Source organism: Polypterus senegalus, chromosome 8 (assembly GCF_016835505.1).
Source record: "Polypterus senegalus isolate Bchr_013 chromosome 8, ASM1683550v1, whole genome shotgun sequence".
Classification (NCBI taxonomy): domain Eukaryota; kingdom Metazoa; phylum Chordata; class Cladistia; order Polypteriformes; family Polypteridae; genus Polypterus; species Polypterus senegalus.
Genome location: NC_053161.1, coordinates 19,184,075 through 19,209,768, shown reverse-complemented (window position 1 = coordinate 19,209,768; position 25,694 = coordinate 19,184,075). Strand labels below are relative to the sequence as shown.

The 25,694-nt window shown below is 34.9% G+C and overlaps 1 protein-coding gene across 5 annotated transcripts in view; it reads right to left on the bottom strand.

The window, feature by feature from the left end:
* The window catches only part of LOC120533832 (chemokine-like protein TAFA-2), a 640,348-nt gene that overhangs the window by 301,936 nt on the left and 312,718 nt on the right, over positions 1 to 25,694 (bottom strand). The gene's annotated exons all lie outside the window — the stretch shown is intronic.

Sequence of the window (25,694 nt, the reverse complement as noted above, 5' to 3'; positions counted from 1 at the left end):
AAAGTATTATGTTTTAAACACATAATGAAAATTATATGAAAGCTGCAGTTACGTTAATTAGAAATATTTGACTGGCAATATTTTAAAATTATGGAATTGAATACATGTTTTACAATATTTAAGCCATTATAGATATTCTGTGGTTCACCCAGAATACAGACACTATGTGCAAAATATCATACTTATATGACAACTTATGATTGTTTACACTTTAATAAAAATGTGTGCAATATTGATTGTGTAAGAATATACAAAATATATTTTAACAACAAACCTAGACTGGGAAAATAAAATCTTTTCTACATTTCAATAAAACTTTTATATCAAATCACAAACTTGCCAAATGTTTCAAAAACCAATCCAAGGAGAAAAAAAACAGATAAACTTGAAATTTGCTTGCAAGTGCATTTGTGGGCTATGTAGTTTGAGATAATGTGAATCATTAGTATAGAAATGTAATGCAGAACAGTTACATGCAAAGAAAAATACATTTAAAGAATCGTCTTCTATATTTCATTAATATGCAAATGAAAATGTATTTTCTGTTCTGTTACAAATTAACATTAAAACCAAATTTATCCATAAATATTTCATAAAGTCTTGTCAATTTAATGAATTCTGATGAAAAGTTTCATGAAAATGATGATATTTATTAAAGAGTTTGCATAGGAGTAGTTACCCTCACTCTTAGACGATATACTGTATGTGCATTGGTGTAACAGATGTTTTATTAATATTGTATTATTTATTTGCTTAACTTTTCTTAATCAGCCATAAACATCTACAAGTACTTTATAGCACACCATATAGATCTTATTATTAAAAACATTAGTAATTTAGTGTTAGGTGATTATTGCATGCCTCAGCCTAATAATTGATAAATTGATACAGTGATTCGCAATTTGTTTGTACGGACTATGCATTATGTGTTGTTAAAGCCTACTGTGACAGACTGCAAAGTTCTGCAGCTACAACAGAAGAATTATTTGGGGTGGCTTTTGTGTTACAAGTGATTTCGTATCCATTATTGTAACAGTTATTATTAAATAGCTTTAGTTAAACCCATTGAAAAAGCAAGGTGGTAAACCACTTAAGTTTTTTTTTTAATCTGCAGACCTCCATTTGTGGCTAAATTCCTTTCCCATAAAAGTTCTCCTAATGTGGACAGTTTACATCTGTATGAAGACTTTCAGTTTTAGAAGTAATCATGACACTGAAAATGCCCTGATTAAAATGATACTTTAACTTTCCATCACCACTATGAAAAGTAATTGTTAAATTCGTATAACACATTATGTTTTAGCTTCTCTTGCAAGAGCATTCCAAGCTTTGAATCATGTTTACATCTAATCCACTTCTATTTGTCTTTCAGACAGTGGTGTCTCTTGACAGACACACAACAATGCTAGTCTCTCTTACCCTAGATTTTGGGCCACTCTTATTAATTATTGACATTATTCCATTGGGTTAGATCACTTAGACGTATGGGTGCTTTCATAGTTATTAAAGGATGAGCATAATTTTAATACATACAGTATATTAAGTCATAGCAGATATAATGATGGGGGACAGGCTTTGAGAGGTCTTCAATCACAAGCATTGACATAAAGATATTATGTTTATTTAAGATGCTGCAGAACAAATGGCTCCACCCTGCAAAAGTTCAACTGCAGCATGTAGGGATTAGCTGAAGGGAAACACACTTGCAGAAATCAAGCGGGTAACAGCGCCCACTTAGTATCATCAGAGTTTAACGACCGGGTCCTTCCCAGCTTGCCTGTTCTGAATCCAGTTCAAAACATGTGGGATATTGTTGGAGGATGCCAGGATTCTATTCCTCACCCAGCCGAAGTTATTGCTTGACTCACTAGGAGCATTGAACAGGCTACTGGCAACATACTACTTTACTTAATTCTTAAACCTGTTAAGAAAAATGATTATGCTGTCATTAGCTTTATATATTAATGTTAAAATTTATGTCAAAGTGTTGCAATTTCCATTTTTTTCCTTGTGTATACAGTATTGTTACTTTCCAGACATTTTCCCAAAGCATCATAAAACTTGGAACATTATAAATTCCACCTTACAATTAATCATTAATTTAACTATAGAAGCTTGTTAAATCCTTTGTAATCTAGGTGTTCCCTGACCCACTCGCTAATTGTTTCTGGCTACCTATTGTGCAAATTGTCGGGACAGACACAGAATACATTAAATTTATGTCATAACTTAGAATACTAAGATTAATATTATTTGTTATTTATTTTCCTTAATTTTTCGAAAGGTTGAACCTAAAGGGGTGATCATTGCAAATCTCACAGGTGTCCTGACAATGATAAAAGAGACCAATTACTTCCAACAGCATTAAATAACCAAGCCTATTCTCAGCAATTGCTCATTTATTAAGTAAATCCCTGCACACCTTGGACTTTTTTCCTCATATTTCATAGACATCATATTTTATCTTTTTGTATTCGTTGTTTTCCTTGTATGTTGTGTCAGTAGTACTAAGACATACTCCTAGTACACGTTAGTGTACCTGGCCAGTAATGTAAATTCTGATTCTAATTCTGATTTGGTTTCTGAGTTAGCATAGAAGATTGCGTCTTTTCCTGAATTAATGTTTGAGTTCTTTGTATAGTTAATTTATTCAGAGACTAAAGTCTATTTCTTCTTTGCATTGAGAACATTATTACTTTCAGATAGAGTTCTTTATTATTTTCTTCACTTTCTGTTTACTTGTTATTTGGTTTTGGATAACTAATCAAAAATATTTTGTTTAAGTATCGTTCTGTTTGTTAGTAATGGCTGATAAACTGAATCATTCATCTGAAGCTTTTGGGATTATTACAGTGCTAATTAATGTGTTTGTGGTTTGACATTTAATAACATTAGTGTAAGTTTACTAATGCATGGTTCCAAAGAATCAAACAAAGCATTTGTCAAAAATGCAACTTGTCTGGGAAACAGACTTTTAAATAATATAATTCCACTCAAAACAAACATGAGTAAATTAAAAAGTGATTCACATTTGTTTTATGACACATCAAGTTCTTCATCAATTCAACAGCATTTTTTACTGTCTTGTGCCTATTTGACCATTTATATACTTTTAATTGAATTTGAGGGTGATTCTTCTTTGCTTCCAGTGACCCAGGATAGCTGCTAGGTTATGACATCACAGGATTATGGTAAAGTGGTCTTGTTGGCTATTTTGGGGACTAAATGAGCAGACCTGGTGGTGGTTTTCTTTTTTTTTTTGAAGAAGAGGAATGTAAAAAGTAAAAATACTTGAGCATCTTTTGAAATGAGTAGGTTTTTCCTGATCTTCTGGATAAATGCAGATCACGATTCCTCATCCATTTTGACCCCCTAGTCATCCCCCATTTAAGGCTAATAATGTGTTGTGAGCTCTCTTGTGCAATAAAGACTATCATCACAGCATCTAGATGGGTGCTACATGTTGGGGGTGGTTCTCTTCTGTCTAGGTATAGTGTTTTAATAAGTGAGAAAGGCACTGTTTAAATGTAATTAATTATTAATTAATTAAGTGAGTTAGGGGCTAAAGCAAGCTCCTGTGAGGGCCAGGTAGTCATGCTGTAAATTTCCAATTTTCTAGCTAGCAATAGAGCCTAATCAGAGTTTTGCATCACGTAACTATCCTCCATTTCCTTTGTCTTTGATGGTAATGCAGAGGCATGCTTTTAAATAAACATATATCTGAACTTCAGTGTATGGTGCACTTTGTCTATCCATCCATTATCCAACCGGCTACATCCTAACTACAGGGTCACGGGAGTCTGCTGGAGCCAATCCCAGCCAACACAGGGCGCAAGGCAGGAAACAAACCCCAGGCAGGGTGCCAGCCCACCGCATAAAAATATATTTTTGCCATTAAATTATTACACTTCATTAAAAGATGAAATTCAAGTGTTTTTAAAGAAACATACTAAATGTTTTAAAAGCAATCTACATTATTTAGCTTCTGGGCTTTGTTATATTTGACGCCAGCCCACACACTAGGGACAATTTAGAATCACCAATGCACCTAACCTGCATGTCTTTGGACTGTGGAAGGAAAGCAGAGTACCCAGAGGAAACAGGGCGAACATGCAAACTCCACGCAGGGAGGACCTGGGAAGCGAACCTACCTGCGAGGCAGCAGCGCTACCCACTGCGCCACTGTGCCACCCACACTTTAGGCATTGACTGAGAAATGTTATATTAAAGTCATGGTTATTTCCACAAGGTTTCATTTAATGAGAGCTTAGAAGCAGAAGTAATAAGGGCATCTGTTAAGCTTATTTGGGTTTTCTATCACTTACAACAAAGTTCTACATTTTAATATGTTCTTATTTATCATCATAACGCCAGTGCGTGGCAACTTGTTGCATATTGGTCCAATATGCAAGTAAAAATTTCACTGTACTGTGGAGATACTACTATTGCAATATTTTTTTATTTTACATTCTAGCTGATCCTGACAAATACCACTTGCTATATGAAGATAGAATGCTAAAAATTGAATCTAGATTGAAAATATGAAAAAGTATAAGAAAACTACTAAAAATATTGATAAATATACCATATGAACAAAACCTGAGTTTATAGAAAAACAGCTGACCTGAAAAATCAAAAACTGGAACTTTCTGCTGTAATTGCTTGTAATATTAGTAGCAGTGAGTTAATGTATTTCTTTAAAACTGAAGACTGAGCAGTCAGCTTTTAGATTTAGTACTATTACAGTAAATCATAACAATGTCATATCTGCAGACATATCTTAAAAATGCAGCTTTTATGAGAAATGCTTTTTTTTACTCTTTCATAATACAGTACAAAGTTCAAAAACCACAGTCAATAAATAAAGTGCAAAAGAGTTCCAGTTGTGACAATAATTTATCTCCTGCAGCTACAATAAATTAATTAAGATTTCTTTTTCTGTTATTTTTTTAATCTAAAACTTATATGTCAGGTGATGCTGTTATCTTTTTAAGCATGTAGCAACCATGAACAATGTAACGGTGTCCCAAAATGACAGTGACTTAAACAACAACAAATAAAATAGCATTGCTAATAATTACATTAATTGAGCTGTAAATTATACTTTGAGAGAGGTTGGCAGCACTTATATAACGCGTTGCTGCACCCACTACACAATGAATCACCTCAGGGTCCCAGATTAAGACCTGAGTGCAGCTGTGCAGCTGTGCACCTCAGCACCACACTAGTTTGAATGGATCACTGTGAGTTTTTTTTTTTACAGTGCCTGGAGTGTCAATCCTGCCACCATCCCCAAAGTTTTCCCTGCAAGTTGGTGGACCTACTTGCAGATCTGGATGCAGGTTAACATCATTCCAAAGCAGGTTAAGGGCCATCCATGCTTAAGGACCCAGTTGAGTAGAATCACTTCTGGCATTTAGGGGACTCGAACCGGCAATCTTCAGATTGCCAGCTCAAATCTATAGTCTCAAAGCCACCACTAGAAGAATACATGTAATAAAATCAACAAATGTGTGAATAAAAGGACATTCATGATGCTACGAAGTTGAATTGAGTAATATTTCATTATGATGTTAAGATAATTCAATTAGCAATCTAGAATAACTTAATATTTCAGCAAGGATCATAGCTACAACTGTAACTGGAGTTAACTGGCCATATACTTCCAGTCCATATGACTATAACTTTAAAATTCTTCTACTTCCGAAGTTGGAAATTTCTTAGTTCCTTTTACCTATAGTACATTCAACAGTGGCTACTGCAAGAAAAAATGCAAGCAAAAAAAAAGTATCTATATATTTTATCTTCAAATATTAAATATTGCCATTAGTCAAAACATATGAGTTACCATAATTTACTCTTATTTTGGCTGCTGGTGAGGCTGCTCGCATCCCCTCTTAATAAAGGTGACTGATCAGATGTTATTAAGAGCTTCTCATTATCTGCCGTACTGTTCTTACTGTCTGGCAGTGGTGCTTAGCATTGCTGCTATTCTGATATAGTTAGGCCTCATTACCTGGAAACTGGAGCTTAGAATGGATGTATCATCACCAATGATGGACTCGGCATCCGACCTTTGTGGCCTTATGTCAGAATTACAGTAGAATGGTCTTGTTGAAGTGGTATATTGGTTGCCTTAGATCAGATAGATTTTGACTTGCCTTTTGCTAATGACTATATGTTCCAGGGGCTTATTTTATCTGGAATTTTGTCTCTAATGCCAGATTGCCAGTACATTAGATGTGTGCTACTCTATTAACTATTTGTTAATATTTAGGAGATTTTAGAACCTAATTAAAAAAATATATATATATATATGTGTGTGTGTATTTATATATATCTGGCACACTATTTGCTGTGTTTTATTTTAAATAAAGCCGTCAATGTGTAACGCACCGTGACATTGTACGTGGATATGTGTTGTATAAAAATTCATTCAACGGAACTAAATCTATGTCAACACTAAGCTCACCTCTGAATTTTCTCCATCATGAATGTCTGAGTCACAAACATCTGCAGGTTAAATGGAGCAAGTGTGAAGTGTTTGCTAATTGTAAGCAAGACATTTCTTGTATTTGAGGGCATTTTCTGTACAGAGAATCAGAAATTTGTGTGTCACATTTGATGCAACCTTGCTTTACGTGACACACATAAAGAAGGTCACTGCCTTCCTTCAGCCCTGAATTATTTCTTGACTCAAACCTTGTGTCCCTGCAGCTCACCCATTCTTTTGTCACATCCCAACTTGGCTGTTTTACAGATGTATTGTTTGGAATATCCAATAAAGTAATAATCAATATGTTCAGAATCTGCATAGAGTGTTTTGCTTGCATTACAGTTTAAGAGCTGACTATTTACTCACTTTTTTGTAGTGGTCAGTGATTAAATATCAGGTTTTTTAAATACGATTTTTCTGCTTCCACAAAAAGCCATACTACACTGTTGATATAATTCTGTTTTATTCAATGCACTTTTGGTTTGAACATGCCTCTTTCCCAACACAGAATGCTGTACATATTTGCAAATATAATCTCATTACCAATACAATATTATTAAAAATAATATAAAATACACATGTTAGACTGAACAGTCAATCAGTCATTGTCCAACCTGCTATATCCTAACACAGGGCACAAGGCAGGAACAAATCCTGGACAGGGCGCCAGCCCACCGCAGGGCACACACACACCCATACTAGGGACAATGTAGGATCTCCAGTGCACCTAACCTGCATGTCTTTGGACTGTTGGAGGAAACAGGAGCACGTGGAGGAAACCCACGCAGACATGGGGAGAACATGCAAACTCCACGCAGGGAGGAAGCAAACCCTGGTCTCCTAACTGCAAGGCAGCAGCGCTACCACTGTGCCACCCTTAGACTGAACATTAAACAGTATTTAATATTAACATGGAAATCTACAAATATACTCATACTGTCCATGTATAGACTTCTTCTATAAGTTAAGCCTCCATGTGATAAATTAGGGGGTGTGGATGTTGCATGCGTACAATTTTAAACTTAAACAATATAGCTCCATAATAGTGATTGATTAGCTAAAAGAGCAGAGATTTCTCATCCATATTTTTAATAGACTGTATCGAATAAATTAGCAGAAGTTAGTGCAATTCTGATAAAAAGCAAACTAAATGCATGTGGTTTGGATAATCATTTCAAAAGTAAATTACAAGTTTCACATGTGTTCCTATAATTCTACAGCTGAAGCATACGTGTTCACAAGGCGAATGAGCCAGAGGTGGCGGCCATCACAACCCTTGGCCCACTAGGTCATAGTGTCTGAGACTCAGTGTCCCTCCCAGTTACTTTTAATATGTGGATTTAACTGTGTGTGCATTTTGCCCTGTCTAGCTGGATAAATGTATTATCTTAATTCTAGTATACTGTTTACATATTTTTTGTAAATACATTGTATTTTAAATAAGCAAAATTTTATACTTGATTTACTAAATAAAAAAGAAAGCTGGGTGTATGTTGTTGATTGATAAAGTACAAGAAACACCAAGTTTTTTTTTTAACCTTACTTACTTATTTCCATAATATATATGAAAGTAGAACAGCAATTCAATAATGCATTATGTAGTGGGGCTTCTGTCTTATCAGGCTGACGGTGTCTATAGATTTTGAGGAGCAAGAATACAAGAACAGTTTGTGCATCTGCTTCAGGTTATCAGCACCCCAATAGATCAATCAGAGCTCTGACAAGATTAAAACATTAAATAAAAAATAAAAGAATTAGATAAAACTAAATGATAATGACTCTGGAGCTGATCAGTGATGTGATCTTTTAATATTTGAAGACCTAAGGAAAAAAACTAAATTATCACCTGTAATGACCAAATGCAAATTGATTCTCAGTGTGACGTGAATTACAAAAAATAGAAGAGCTAGCGTCAATGTGTTCATTACTGATATAATAAAGATGGATGAAGTGAAAAGGAGTATAAATGAGGTATACAGTCTGATTGCTGCCTACAGGCCAAATGAAGATGCTTGTGTTGGCATAAAAAATGAATTCTTTTTAGATATCTGCAAAAAGAACTTGTCAAGAACAATGGAAATCTAATAATCAGGGGATGTCTTTGTGGCTGAGTGAGAAATGACACTCAATTAACACACATCAGCCTAAGCAAATGCAATCCTAAGCATTGGAAGTAATATAATAATGGCTAAAAAGAATATTTCCTTACAAAAAGAATAATTGTAATTGACATTCATTCTTAGGCTGTTATCCAGTTAATTTAAAATTAGAAGGAAGTCAGAGGTAGACAGCCATTAACATTTAATAACTTTAAATGAGCTAGTTCAATGGGCATGTGAATATATGTGCCCTGTGATGGACTGGCATCCACTCCTTGGGTTACTTCTGTTTAATTCTTCAGTGCCGCACAATTTTAAAATTAAGAATATGTGATAATTATTATTGCACAAATCAAAAGGCGACACTTTAGGCCAGCAGTTTACTGTAGTGGTTAACACAAACCCTGAAGCTATGTGTTCAAATCCTTTTACTGACATTGTGTGGCCATAAGCAAGTCACTTTGCCTATGTGTGCACTTCAATTGGAAGAGCAAATTAAACGTGACCAAATGTAAGTCGCCTTTGTGGAATAGAGGTTCCGTGGAAAAGCAGGGATTGGTCAGTTTTTATTTTAAATAAATAATCACTCCCCAAAAAGGAGCAGGTTTTGATTGGGCACGGGTGAGTGTGACTGCATTTTGTACCGAAGTTCATTGAGGTGCCAGCTGACTGTGTCTCAGGCACATGCAGAGGTGGGCAGATCAGTCAGGTGTCTCAATGGCCTACAGAGGGAGCGGAATGAAGGTTAAGAGAGAAAAAAGTGAAAGCATCAGGAGAAAGACAAGAGAGAGAGCCCAGCTGAAGTGAATGAAGACAGGGAGTCTGGAGTTAGATTCAGAGCTGCCAGAGATTGAGGCTGAGGAAGGTGTGCTCCTATTGAGCGATCAACAAGTAGTACTGTAGGTGTGTGAGATGTGTGTGGCTCGGCATGGCACCCCACAGTTGCTAAGGGCCCAGCTATGGAGGCCCAAGCCTGCTTATGATGGTTGACTGCATTTTAAGTTTGCACCTCCACGGCTGCCAGATCCCTTACTAGGTAAGCAAAGGAGATGCCAGCTTGGAGAAGGCAGCATTTCAATTTATGGGTTTTAAAGAACGGTTTCTCTGATTTGCCTTAACTTAATTTTTATTGGAATATGTTTATTGAATGACTTTTTAACCCAACATAGACACAGATAGTTTTTATGGATTATTTATTTATTGGAGTTTTGACTGCATTGCACTTTAATTTGGACACTGTTTTGTTTTGATTGTCGTAATAAAAGTGCTCTCTCATCTTTGTACCTACCCCTTGCTGTATGCATGTGTCCTCACCTGCCCAGCTCATCTCGGTTACGGTATTGACTGTGACGGGTTCAAGAGGCTCCAGAATGCAACAGGGAGCATGGGGGCAACCCAGATCATCACAGCCTTTAATAAAGGCATTAGAAATAATATCCCTATACATTTATATATTTAATTACTCTAGTATCCATCCATTTTTTAACCTACTTTTTCTAATTAACATTACAAAAGATGAAGGAGTAAAACAAATGAAGATTTTCTGTCACAGGGCACATTCTCACACATACTTGTACCCTCACTCCTTATATGTATCAATTTATAAGTTGCTAATTAATCTAACATACACATTTTTAGAAGTGGGTGGAAAGTATGCTTATTTATCATTGCTAAAAATGTATTAGTTTGTAATCCAGCTCAACCTGAGAACACATTTTGACTGGCTATTGAAGAAATACAGTCAAAGTTCAGGGTAAAATGGAGCTGGTTGGTAAAGAAGTTAGCCATTACAAAAGTGAAAATTATGAATCATTTTGTTAAGAGAATATTGGCATGTGATTACTAAATTAAATTAATGTTTTTTAAACCTTAAAAATGAACAAACTACATTTATTTTATGCGGCATTTAACTACTAAGAATACCATTTTATGTGCAGAACTAAAGCACAATGATTTACACATCTATTTGTTTGAACACTGGCACTCTCCCAAGATCAGACAGTGAGTCAGTGACAGGATTTGAACCAGCTAGTCCTGTAAGGGTATGTGTCTAGGATTGTGTCCTTCATTGCACCCAAAGCTCCACACTCCCCTGAAATTAATTAACTGGGCCCAAAATAAATGAATGACAAGACAGCAGTATTTTTTTCTGTGTTACAATTATGAAATGAAACTCACCATTTTACACTGTTATTTTTGCATACTTTGCTTTGGTTTATTTTCTTTATCCCATTTACTGCATCTTGTATTGATAAGGTCATCAGGACATGCCACATTATGACTTTGTAATTCTGTGAGTATCACTTAATGCAAATGCACTTCTGTTGACATGTGACACCATTAGTGCAATTTTGTACTTCAGGGGAATCTTTGCCACTTACACAATAAAACCTATTCATTTTATTTCTGTTCTTTAAATTTAATGCTGTTAACTGAAACTTTAGACTAAATATAGCTTCTAGTGCATTGATTCCTTATTTAGTTTATTTTGGTATACACTTCCCTACTATTTTTGTTTGATAATTTGCTACACTGTTCAGGGGAGTACAAAGCCCTTCTTTTCTTTTTCTTTTTTTTTTGCATTGTAATTAATTTTTTGTTTGTCACTTCTTCCTTTTTATAAAATAACATTTTGGTTTATGAACATATTTTCCAATTTTTTGCCATTCAAACAAAATTTACTGTAATTTAGTCACCTAAGTAAAACTAAAATCTTTCCTCAAATATTAAACATAAATTATGATTACACCTTGCCTGAAGAAGGGACCTGAGCTTGCATATTGTAATCTTTTTAGTTAGCCAATAAATGGTGTCATTTTGCTTGACTTCTCACTACATTCATAATGGCTAACAAGGTACAACACCCTAGTACTACAAACACAAACTATAAAAAGATATTTTTTGCATTTGTGGATTAGGAGTGAAGATTATCAAGAAATTATGGCAGTCTTGCTGTGGATATTCCATATCACCAGTTTTTTAATGATAGATAAATAAAATATACAGTTGGACCTCGCTAAGTCAAAAACCTCCCAGTGTCGAATTGTTCATTAGTCCCTGGCCGAATTCCCATAAAACCAATGTATTTATATCTCCTCTACTCGAAAACTTTTTGGCTCCCAACCTCTGTTAGTCAAATTTTCTTTGAAGAAAGTGGAAATTGCAAAGCAATTCGGCATTCCCACAAGTACACTCTCCACATTTCTGAAAGAAAAAGAAAAGATTTTGAAACTGTACAGTGAGAAGTCATGTGGCCATCAGAAGAGGATGAGGGAATGTGAGTATCCAGTCATTGAACAATGCATTTTGAAGTGGTTTGTGCAAGCGAGGGATAGACGTTCCTATTGATGAGAAGCTTTTGCAAGCAAAAGCAGAAGAATTTGCCAAAGAGTTGGGCCATTCAGAATTTAAAGCCAGCAATGGTTGGCTTGACAAATTCAAGAAAAGACACGGAATTGTGTTTAATAGGCTATGTGGTGAAAGTGTGCAAGTGCCAGAAGACGACTGCAGTCATTGGATACAGAAACTGCAAGAAATTGTTCAAGATTACAGTCCTGATTACGTCTTCAATGCACCGGATCTTGAGAAAAATGTGTTTCAGTCCATTGACGACACTGAGGAGATTGTCGAGCGAGATGCATCAGCATATCGATGCCAAACAAAGTTAACAGACTTTTTTCTCTAAAGGTAACCTGTTTCATTGCACTGTTCGATAGTACATACTGTAGATGCATGTACCGCAGCTCTTCCTGATTCATTTTACTCTCGTACCCCCTGTGACGGACGAGGCTGATTTCGCACCCCCTTGGTTTGAGAAGAAGTATGAAAACATATGAGTTAATATGATCGTTCATAATACCCACGCAGCACTAAGTGCGCGTAAGAGTGGAAGTCATCCATTTTAGCAAGCAGCATATTGCACTGATACGAAATAGCCTGCCCATTTAATTATTTAGGAATGGATAAATAAATTAAGATTTTGTACAAATAATGTTTTTCATTTTTCTTTCTCAATGGATTCTGGCACCCCCAAATGGGAAGCACTGATGTACTGATATGTAGCCTACATGTATACGTATAAAACGACAATATAATAAACGGTAATACTGTATAATAATTAATTCAGAAAAAATGTCCTTGATTAACCCACGCCTATTACACCGTTTTCCCTTACTCGGAAACTCTGTAAGTCGAATTTTTTTCGGGTCCCTTTCGAGTTCGATTTAGCGAAGTCCGACTGTATAACTTTATTTGTCCCCATTGGGAAATTTGGCCTTTTACATAAGTTCTTCAAATAAATTCAAAAACAGATAAATAAATATATATATACATACTGTATATATCATATCATAATCTCTTGGACCAATATCGCGGGTTTTCCGCATTTGACTTATACGGCTGACATTATAAAATACCAGAAATTATACGGTAAAATCAAGCCCCAACTTATCCACGGAAGAACTTAAACGCGAGTATATACGGTACATACACTAAGCATACACATATTTTACATGTGCAAATTTATATACATATTTCTAAAAACAATCTTTTATTTAACATTTCAGTCATTGTATGTGTTTGGCCTTCCTCACATTCCTCAACAAAGAATAAGAAAGTGACATTTATTTCTTATGTGCAACCTTATTTTATTTTAAGGACTATCTCTATAACTATATACATAGATGACTGAGAGAAAAAACTAAGTTATTAGAAATATATGACTGATACCACTTGATGTGAGGAATGGAGCGTAGCCTTTCTTTTTGCTGGCCTTATTTGCCATTGCCATGTCGTGGGGTCCAGCGGTTGTGGGGTATCTGCCGGTGATGAGAGATTCACTGATCTTGACTTTGCTGGTGATGCTGTGATCTTTGTGGAGTCCATGGAGGCTCTGATTTGAGTGCTTGAGAGACTGAATGAGGAATCTGAGTGTCTGGGATGGGAGTTTTCTGTATAAAAACCAAGATCCAGGCTTTTAATGACCACTTGGGCACAGCCATCAGCAGTGTGTCAGTGAGGTTTACATACCTCAGCAGTGACATTCATGTCTCTGGTGACTCTTCCTCTGAAGTTAGTAGATGGATTGGAAGAGCATGAGGGGCCATGAGGTTGCTGGAAAGGGGTGTTTGGCGCTCCCAATATCTTTACAAAAGGACAAAGGTCCAAGTGTTTAGACCCCTAGTGCTCCCTGTTCTGCTATATAGTTGCGAGACATGGATGGAATCCAGTGACCTGAGACGAAGACTGGACTCATTTGCTACTGTGTCTTTTCGGAGAATCCTTGGGTACCACTGGTTTGACTTTGTCTCGAATGAGACACATTACCTACATTGTGAGGGAGCATCAATTACAGCACTACGGCCAGGAGGCACAATTCCCTGAGCATGATCCAGCTCACAGGATCCTCATTGCTGAGGACCCGAGCAGCTGGACCAGGCCAAGGGGACACTCATGTAACACCTGGCTGCAGCAGATAAATGCTCATTTCTGGAGTGTGTGCCTAAAAGTGTTGCCAACTGAGATCCCAAGGTATTTTATCATTTGGTGGGTGCGGCAACACATTGTAGCAGTGCATGCTCCCCAAGCTGACTTGACCTGAGCTCTTGTACTGTAAAGTAATAACTGTTGGGTAGCAACATGCACAGATAGAAGTAGCCAGGGGTATAAGGTAACAAAACGAAGTGTTATGGTTAGAGATGTAGCCTAGTTTCCTAAGGGAGCTCAGCCATGTTATCGGGTGGGTTTGGCTATTTGATTAGCGTGTGGTTTTATGAGAGGTCGCAAAGTCTTAAAGGCCATTTTCCATTCCTGTGTAAAGCTCAACAGTAATAATGTTCGGAGTACTCTTTTGATTTTTGTGGACCTGCCAGATTATCTCTTTGTTTACTTAATTTAAAAATAAATTAAAGCACTTTTACATTTATGTCTTTAGCAACTTTATTTCTTTGAATTTTTTTAGCACTCCTAAGCAAGGCAATTTTTTTTAGAGTCCACAATAAGACCTTCATAATTAGCTCATCAGGCCTTAATGCTCTTGCATATTACCTGTTTTGTGCAGGGCTGATTCCTCCCTTGTGCCTAATGCTGCCAAGATAGTTTCTGCTCTTTGCAACTATACAGTTCAATTAAGATGGGATAGGAAATAGACTGATCAATGAATGGATGGATTACAATTAATGAAGGCTTTTTCAAGGGCTATTACTGCATGCTGAGTCTGCAAGGGTTGTCAAGAAGGAAAGGGTGGGAGAAAAGAGGGCCAGTTTGTGCCTTATATTTTCATTGTAAAACAAGATTTGTAGAGTCGCCCCACTGAGCCTTTCTTTGCAAGATTTTGCTGTGACTGTATAGTGGAAGTGGCTTTCTGCTTCCCAAAACTTCAATAACACACTCATCCTCTCACTTACAATCACTCTCAGCAATGTCTGGTCTTTTTGCCTCCCTGGCATCTGGTGCAATACTAGAAGGGTCCAATTTTGCAGAACAGCTTTCAGATTGTCCATCTTCCAGAGTCCCACCTATTCAGATTGTGATTTCTTTCCTTACACCTTTTTGTCCATTGGAACTATGCTGGACTATTGGTAGCCCTCCAGGTCTTCTCACTTGTTGTTAGGCATAATTTTCATAATGCAATGTTGTAGTATCCCAGGGCGGTGTCATTTCATTCCAAGGCACCATAATCTCTTAGGTTTATTTTAGGACAATCCTTTCTTAAGACAAATCATGTAATGATCAAACCAACCTTCCCTTGGTATCTCCTGTGCACAAACCACATGTAAAGGAACTTTCCATTTGATACGGTTTATTTTAACATTACCTTTTTTGCCAGCAACTTTCTACTTTATGGTAGCCCCAGTTCAGTAAGAACAACACCACAATCATTTTCTAAAACAAAATCCATTACAAATTCAACATACATGGATCAGAAAAACATAACAAGAAAAGTCTTAGAACCAAAAATAACTAAAGCATACTGTAACTCTTGACTGAGGGAAATCATACATCAGTATATAGATTATATAGTCTGTAGCAACCTGTCCTCAGACATTGCTGTAAATCTTTCTACTCAAATTCAGAAATTCAGCAGTTCACATGACATCAGGTAAAAGATTAAGAGCTTGTCTAAAATTTGCATTTAGTAAAATGTGTAACATTATATTATTAGCAGCATATGCTTTTTAGTTATAAAAAAGATACAAATCCCCATTGACAGCTATGCCCTGTGCATGCAGAGATTTAAATCTTGCTTTGACAGTCCATTTATGAACCTTTGTCTCTAAAGTCATGCACAGTTAAAGTTACTAAATCACTGGCGATATCTCTTGACATTCAGCCTGACATGCAGTGACAATGACTTGTTTTCTTCCTTTCTTTTTATTGCTCTTGCTCCACTGCTTATCAATTCTTCTGAAGATTTTTATGTGTAGTCTATTCAGCCACTTGAAGAATTTTGAATTTTAAAATGTCCAGTTTTTTTCAAGATGTTCTCATGAATGCACATAGAAGTATTTGCTTGAAATACCTAAAAAGAAGTAAATCTCCCTGCAGAAAGACACACACATATTGACAAATCAATATTATTGATCCAAGCTGACAACTGAAGAGATGTTTTGGTATATTTTCTTAATGTAACTTTAAATTTATACTGTATTATGAAGGAAATACATTTTTATTACTATTTAATTTAATATTGTTTTTTGTATCAGTATACTGCTGCTGGATTATGTGAATTTCCCCTTGGGATTAATAAAGTATCTATCTATCTATCTATCTATCTATCTATCTATCTATCTATCTATCTATCTATCTATCTATCTATCTATCTAAATGTTTGACTATCAGGTGTGAATAACTTAGGGGGCCTCTCTTTCTTTCTGAAGTAACTTTTAAAGATCTTCACACAATAAATGCCTACATTGTGCAGTGGTTAAAGTGTTGTTTATCAAAACATTCCTCATTTAATTCTAAGATTGACTCTCTGACTTTGAGTAAACTTGTTATCCTTGAACTACCCAAGACTACAGATTTTTTGATGATCTACAATTCACAGCATAAGGCCACAGCAAATCATGGAAACCATGAAAATACTAATGATTTTAAATGGATGCTTTCTTATCAATAGAACCAAAAGCAAACAATAGGTTTGATTGACCACACTGGTAAAGGCTTGGTGTGCTGGAATAATTTTTCAAAGTGTTAACAACAGCATGTAAAGGCTTCATTTATAATTAAGAAAGCCAGTTTCCGGCAAAAAAGTAAAAAAAAAAAAAAAGGCATACCAAATAGTTTATTATTTAGCATTTCATAATTATTACTAAGTATCTCATAATTTCGACCTAGTATCTCATTATTACGATTTATAATCCCCTAATTATAACTTAATGTCTCATAATTTCAATTTAGCATTTCTCTCAAAATTTCAACCTAGTATCTCATTATTACAACTTACTATCTCATAATTTCAATTTTGTATCTTGAAATTATGACTTACTATTCGATATTCATTGGACAAAATGGCGTCACATGATTTGAGCAACTATAGAGCAGAGTTTCTATGCTGTAATATCATCAATAACACTAGTTTTATTTATGTCTGCTTCTTTTTTCCAAAATGACTGTTTTTCGAATTTTAATTTAATGATTTAATGAAAACTCATTTAAATATGATTACCCACAATGCAATAATTTACAAAAGCAGTGGATGTAGGGATTTGTATCATTTTGTATTTGTAACCAGCTATTGAACTTGCTATTGCTATTGATCCATCCATTATAAAATGGCACAATACGATGCATTATGTATGTAGAATTATATCAGATTCTCGTAGTTCTCCAGCACTGATTTTTCAGTAACATAAAGTACATGATCATATAAGTATCTACTTATTTTCCTCCTCAGTCACTCGAGTCAGTATAAGTACAGGAAAAGGTGATAGTGTTCTGCAACTTTGCAGGCCTAGTATGAAGCCACAGATTTGGCTGGCAAGAGCTGTAACGTTCGAAATGAAATCTTGCTACAGCTCTAATGTTGAAAACAACTGCAGCATGTATTATTTTGAAAATGAATAACAGTCAACTTGTTTACAGCTCTATTGGCCTCACTGTGATTTTAAATTATTATTAAAATATCCATCCATCCATTATCCAACCAGCTATATCCTGGAAATATGTACATATAAAATACTTATTAACATATCAATATTTAAGGATGGGTGAAGTAAGAGTTTACCAAAGGCTGTGTGACAGAGAGTATGTACAATATGTATACTTTATCAAGCTGAATAACAATTCATAAAAGGTATTCAATATTTTAAAATATATTTTAATTATATTTAAAAGGAAAGTAAAGTTGAGGAAGGAAGTAATTGGTACTGAACACCAAACTGACTGAAGAAACATTGTGCATATTATTAATCATTTGTTGATTTTTTTGTAGTGTACATTTGTACTCAATATCTACATATTTCCTAACCTTCACCACTAAAATGTTTGTTATTACTCCATTTTTAACATATTAAGAGGTTGGATGACCTCATTATTTTCTTGAGGTCAACACATGTTCCTGATGCTTTATTAGAGAAATGCAGCTGGACAAGGTAGACTGAATTACATAAAATACCTCTTTTTTAAAATATTATTATTATTTTAGTGCTGCATGCTTTACATACATGTTTTTATTTTTTCAAATGTATTGTGTAAATGTTAGATTCATTTACATAAATTCTGTACAGAAATGAGTTAACAAATTAGAGTGATGCCCTAGCCAATTAAGATCACTTTGAAGAAAATGGAAGTGCATTTTTACAAGAAAAGAGGGCAGATAACAAAAAGGAGCATTATATTGATTTCTATATCAATACTAAATCAAATAAAATTTTATTGCAACACTTTTTTCCAGTTGTTAGTGTGGAAAACAACAATAAATTAAATGTGGTAATTATAGATATACTTTAATGTATCATACATAAAAACTTACATTTACTTCAATTATGTTTGTTAAAAAATAAAAATCAAAAGTGTACTGTGTCTTGCTTTTTTATTTTCATTTAGATTAGTTAGCTTTGAGAATGTCAGGTTATGTTTTGTTTACATCACCTTCTATTTTACTAATTGTATTTATTCATTTTTTTTTCTTTGAAGAATAATTCTGTGATAATGCATCTTTCTCCACCCCTAGCCCTAAGTATTCCACTTAAAGAACTGACCAACACTTTGGATGTGATTTACGTTGAGAGTTTCAGTGATTATTTCACTGACGGGATAGATAGTACATCACTTCTATGTTCTACTCCAGATGTGACAGATGATTACAGCATAACTCTTCAGAGGTCTGCTGTTATTACAGTGGAGAGTTTGAATAACTGTAATATTGTGACAATTGACAATGAAACTTCTTCAAGATGGATGGACACATTTTGGAAGACACAGTGAACATTATGAGAGAAAGATGAAGACCATTGCTGTCCATTGGGGCAGGTGCTTAAAGAGATATTTTTGTGACCATAATCTTATGAAGACTAAAATCTTTATCACATGGATAGTTCTTAAATACACAGTCCTCCAAGCACACTTCAACCTCTTCTGGGCTTACATGGTGTAGGAAGTCTGTTGCTTCATATAATTGAGGAACTACATGCATTATGGGTGGCTGACCATTAGGGTATCATGAGTTGTGTAAGAGTTGTATTGGGTGACATTTCCATGCAGATACCACCTCATTCAGTTCTTCCTATAGAGTGAATTGTTATATAATGTCTTTATAAATATGAATAAATAATCTACTAATACAAAAATAATGCATAATCCTGTTTTAGCATTGCAAATACCATTAACAGTACCATTATCTACTGTAGACTTGGCTTATTTGAGTATAAAATGGGTTCTTAAAGAAGTTTTAAGATAATATAATAATATTACTATGTATGTGTTTTGGGCTTATTAAAAATACTGGAAAGCTCCTGATTTTCATGGCTTATTTAGAAATAAAAAATTCTTTACAGTAAAACTATCTTTCTTTATTACATTACAAATGTAGCAAAAAAAACCTATTGTTTTTAATGATTTTGGTTATATATACTGAGTCACAGAATACAGTTTGCATGTGCACTATATGTTAATATTATTCTCATGAATGCATACAGTATAGTGATGAGGTAATATATACAGGGTAGTCCAGATCTAATTATGCAATTATGAAATGGTGAACACATCGCACCTGCTGTTCGACTGACGACCGTCTCCCTGCCATTTTGGATTGCAGGGCAGGTGCTGCCATCTATTGGAAACAAAAATATTTTTTTGTGAATTCTCTATGTAATAAACTTAATAAGTTACAGCGGAATGAAAATTGCATAATTAGATCTGGACCAGCCTATAGAGTTTCCACTGTTAAATAGCCACAAAGATTACATCTAAAATTTAGAAAACTTAAAATGCCACATATTAAATGTCGATATTGTAATAGAAAGTTGCCATATCTGGTTATAATATAGTGCAAAAATGAAAAGATATCTGAAAAAAAATTTTAAAACTTGAAAAAGAATGACATTATATTTTATATGTAGTATATGATAAATTTATAGTGGGTAAAGAGACATTGACAAATAACCATACCTGTATGCAGTTCTGAAAACAAAACTGTATAAGGGAGTTGACCATAAAAGTGTCAGCAAAGTGTCCATCCTCTCTCAGGGTTTCAAAAAGGTTCACCCGAAACAAAGTACATTGGCTTCGCAATGTAAGCCACTGTCTCTCAAGACATTGATTGCCGGTGTTGGGACTAAAAGTCACACTCTCTTAAAAGTTATCTGCACAGAGGAACTGTTGCATATTTGTAATATGAATATTCTCTGTCCCTAGGTCTATTCGTACTCTTTTTTGGACGGCCCTTACTGTATATTCAATTGTTGCATCTAAAAAGTATCCTGCAATACGTTTTTGTTTTATTTGTTTTGTAAGCATCAAACCATATGATTTTTCTTGAAAAACCATGAATACAGCCATTTATTCCAATTCCATATGGATTCCATTAATCATACTCATCAATGTGCTATAAATAATTAACCTCTACTTTTATATTCTTTCCTGAGGAACCAATTTCTTGCTCTCAGATCTACACCTTCATCATCTAGAATTGTTAAATAACACACACAGTCTCTGTCTGTAATAATTCCATTAAGCCAACATTTTTGGTGCATCTCTTGATAGCCATGGAACTGCCCTGATGTTTGAAGCTGTTGTCGAATAAACAATATTACATCTGCCTCATCAGTTTTGTTTTTGCATCTCCAAAGCTTTTTCTTGCTTAAAATTCTCTGAAGACTACATTGACGTATACAAACTCCATGCAGTTCCCTAGGCATTTTCAAAATCTCTGTATTTTTAAAACCAAGCCTAAAATATTCTTCAACTTGTGTGGATACCATAGCTGGGCAACCTGCTTTAACATCATACCACAACTGGCATCATCAACTGAGTGCTAGGGTGTTCTTCAGGTCACCTGGATTACAACATACAGTATACAATAATTATATATACAACATAAATAAAGTTTAATATATGTACACTTGTACAAATCATGGGGAAATACTGATTTGCAATATGATGCTCAAGATAGGATTCTCATTAATGGGTTGGTAAAATCAGATTGATTTTCTTAAATCATTACACCAGTGTGTTTAACTGCCTTTCTGAAAGTTTTATATGAAAAATACATTACAAAAATATAAACATTTTTGTCTGGAGTTGAGACACTTCCTGCAAGCTAGTGAATGTATCCTTAAGATGGGCTGTTCCTTCATCCAAGGCTGAGTACTCTCTTGTGTTTGGTGCTGCCTAGATAACAAACATGACAAAAATATCTAAGGTAAATTAATTCAGAGGAAGGAAAATCAAGACCATAAAGTCAGCTCCCCTTTTGAGAAGTGGTCCTTTGTATTTTCCTTCTTCTATCAATGAGCAGTTTTAAGATTTGCAAGTATCAGGGTCTTCGCCCCCTCTGTGAGTTTCACGTGTGTTCTTAGACATATGCAGGGGTAGCCACCTCCAATCTTGGAGAGTCACATTGACTGCAGGTTTTTGTTCCAACCCAATTGGTTAATTAGAAGTTAATCCTCACCAATAACAGATCTTATTTAATTTCATGGCCTGTTTGTGTTTTAATTCTACCGTGTCAGTTCATTCTTAAATCACAAATTTATTTTTCCTTTCTAATGATACGTGTATAATCCAAGTGAGTTGAAGCCTAAAACATATGAGTAATATTCAGTTCTTCACTTTCTCTTCAGTTTCCTTCTGAGTACTTAAACCAAATAGTGGATCTTTGAAAGATCCAAGAGGACACTGGGAAAAAGATCTCTCAATTAATATATCAGAAAAGGAATGGAAAGTAGCAATGCAGAGAATTCACTCGAGCTCCATATGCGCAAAGCATACAATTATACAACTCAAAATTATATATCGAGCACATCTGTCTCGACTAAAACTCTCCAAAATGTTTCCAGGACATGATCCAACCTGAGAACGTTGCAACCAAGTCCCAGCCTCACTGGGTCACATGTTCTGGGCCTGCACCTTATTAACATTATTCTGGACAAAAAATTTTAATTACCTCTCAGACAGCCTTGGACTCACAATCCCTCCTAACCCATTAACAGCTGTGTTTGGTGTTCTTCCAGAGGGTCTTAAAGTGGAGAAGAACAAACAAATTGTGATTGCATTCACTTGACTTTTGGCACGCAGACTTATTCTGATAAACTGGAAGAACCCAAACTCTCCTCTTTTAAGTCGGTGGGAAACTGATGTGTTATACTATTTGAAATTGGAAAAAATCAAATACTCAGTTAGAGGATCCGTACAGACTTTTTTCAAAACATGGCTTGATCTAATCAGTAATATTTTAGAATAAGTTCATAAAGCACAGAGAATTTATTAATTTAGGTATTTTTACAAGCCTTAAATTTTACGCCGTTTGGCTTGCTCTCTCTCTCAGGGGTGGGGAACGATCTGTTCTTAACTCAATTTTTCTTTTTGTAAAAACTTGATTGCTTTGTATGGATTGCAATAAAATTAATAAAAAAAAAAAAAACAAACAGTGAATGATGAATACACACAGGAGAAAATGGACACAGCTATATGTAGAACTGACTAGAATAACCAATTAAGGGTTCAAAATCTAAATAAGCGAGACAACTAAAATGAACCAGAAAAATGTCACTTGACCAATAATTGCTTGATCAGCAACTAATGATTTCTCATAAAGAAACTGGGTTGGAACAAAAACCTGAAGCCACTGCGGCCCTCCAGGACCAATGTTGCTCAGCTCTGATTGAAAGGGTCTGTGTCTTAAATACCAAGTAAATTGAATGTTAATGTTAATTAGTAGCAAAAACTAGTGACTAATCAAGAAAATGGTTAGAAGGAAAAATTGTAGCCACTATGGCTCTCCAGGAGCAGAGTTGGCCACCACTGGTATATAAAATTGAAGACCATTTTTATCTTAGGGTGGGGTATTGCAAGTGTTTGTACACTGAGGTAAAACTGAAAAGTGACTGCATCATATATGATGGAAAAAATGATTAAGGGCTTGGCTCAATAATAATAATTATTCTTTGCATTTATATAGCGCTTTTAATACATCAAAGGCTTAACCTCTGAAGCCCTGCCCAGACAATGATGCTTCTATTACCAATACAACAATTATGTGCTATATGTGTATGTCTTTTTTATTGGTCTTTAATGTCTCTGTAGCATATTAGAATTTATTTTCCCTGACACTCCGAATTAGATTAAGTGAGTTTGAGATTTTGCATTTATTGTATTAACACTAGAATTACCAAAGCCTATGAAAAAACTCGTAATCCTAGCCCATTTTAAATCCCTCCGCACCTCTCCATCAGCATCTTTTGTCTTGTAAATGTGTCGATCAATACATGCAGCAAGCAGCCTACTAACCCATACCCCTACCCATTGCTGCAGTTTAATTTGCAAAGAAGGTTCTCAGTGATCAGAGTTTATTTTGGAGTAAAGTGCCTGGAGCTGTAGAGGGTAAATAATATATCGTCATTTGGAATACATACATTTCATGTGTGTTCCGTGTCTACAACAATGTATGTAAACAAATTGTAAAAACAGAAACATTTTTTATGTTTTAGTAATAAATGACAAAATGTAGACATGAACTGTATAATTTGTGAAGGTTGAAGTCCAAATATCAAATAAACACTTTCACAAAAAATACAAGTATAACAGGACAGCTTCCGTGGTACAGCGGTAAGAACTGGTGATTGGTAATCAAGCAAATTTACCGTATTCAGTAGTGAGCTACTCTTATTGCTAATATTATACAATGAAAACATACATTTGATTTGTGTCTGTAACAGCCAGTGTAAATTTATAGTACTTGTCAAAGTTAGCATTTTTTTTTTCACTTTTATTTTCGCCATCAAGATCACGATACACGCCCCCACCCCCAAGACCTCAGATTTGTCGCTGTTAGTTTTTATTTGAAAATGGGAGTAACTGTAGATGTGAGTGGTGTTTTGGGACAATGGAACTGGAAATTATCTGATCTGGAGGGATAAAAGCTGACACACAAATGCTGGTGAATTTTCCTTCTTGGTTTCTCATTGTTACTTGAATTTTTCATTCAGTTTTATTTAGTGTTCCTGCTCATGCTGAATTAGTTTACACCTTATGGTCCATGATGCCAAAGCCGCACTGAGAAAATAACAGAGACATAGGTATATATGATATTTGGAATAATTAATTTTAAGACTAGCCTAAGTGGTGATATTACGGCATGGAAGCTCCGCTCTAAAACTGCTCAAATCACATGACACCATTTTGTCCAATGAAAGCTTGAATGGTAAGTCGATATTTATGAGATAGTAAGTCATAATTATGAGATAGTAAGTCGCAATAAGGAGATAGTAGGTCGAAATTCTGAGATACAAAGTGACAATTACGAGATAGTAAGTCTTAATAATGGGATACTAAGTCGTAATCATGAGATGCTAAGTTATTATAATGAGATACTAAGTCATGATTAAAAGACAGCAAGTTGTAATTATGAAATAGTATCTCATAATTTCGATGTAGTAAGTCATAATTATGAAGTATTAAGTCTTAATAATGGGATACTAAATCAAAATAATGACATGCTAAGTCATAATAATGAGTTAGTTTTTTTTTTTTTTTACTTTATGACAAAAACGGGCATTCATATATAATAGCTAAAATAAGACTAAATGGATTCATAGGTTAGTTATTTGGATAAGTCTTTTAAGGGACATTCTGAATTAATCTGTTCATCTAGTCATTTTTTTCATTACAGTGCAACAGGCAGCATTAAGTAAATACATTTGATTACTGCAAGAGATGTTATATATAACACTTAGACATTCACCCTCATTTTGGAATGAAAGTCACACCTTTGTTTATTTAGTCGCAAAAAATGTTTAACTATTCATTTACCCTATTTTCAAAATCTGCTATGTATTTAGGGGAAAGAGAAAAACAGCAATGGAGGCAAGTCAATCACTAATATTTTTAATGGAAAATCAGTCCATTTTTAGAACTTCCTTGTACACAAACAGTTGCTGTATGCTTCAAAAACCACTAATACACCTAATATGCACATTTTTGGGATATACTGTACCTAGGGAGAAACAGTGCATCTGTAGAAAACTAAAATGTACAAAAACATATAAATTTACTTTAAAATTATTCATACTTCCAGAATGACAGAAATAACGTGTCACAGCCCTGCTGCTACACCTATCCATCCATTCATTTTCTAAGCCCTATTATCTGGAGAAGAATATAATGGAAGCTGAAGCTTATCTCAGCAAGCACTGGGCGCAAGGCAGAAACAATCCTTGGAGAGGGTGCAACTCCATTGCCACACAAATATATTGTTGGTAGAACTGATTTACATACAAGTGTGTCCCAGTATTACATTCATTATAATTCTTATGTACGTTGTTATCACATACTATATGTTATGGTTGCACTAGGTCTTCCTCCCTGACTTTTACCATTGTTTGTTTTGTTGGTTTTGATATAAAAGATTTTCTGATTTGTTTTCTTTCTTTCTGTTTTGT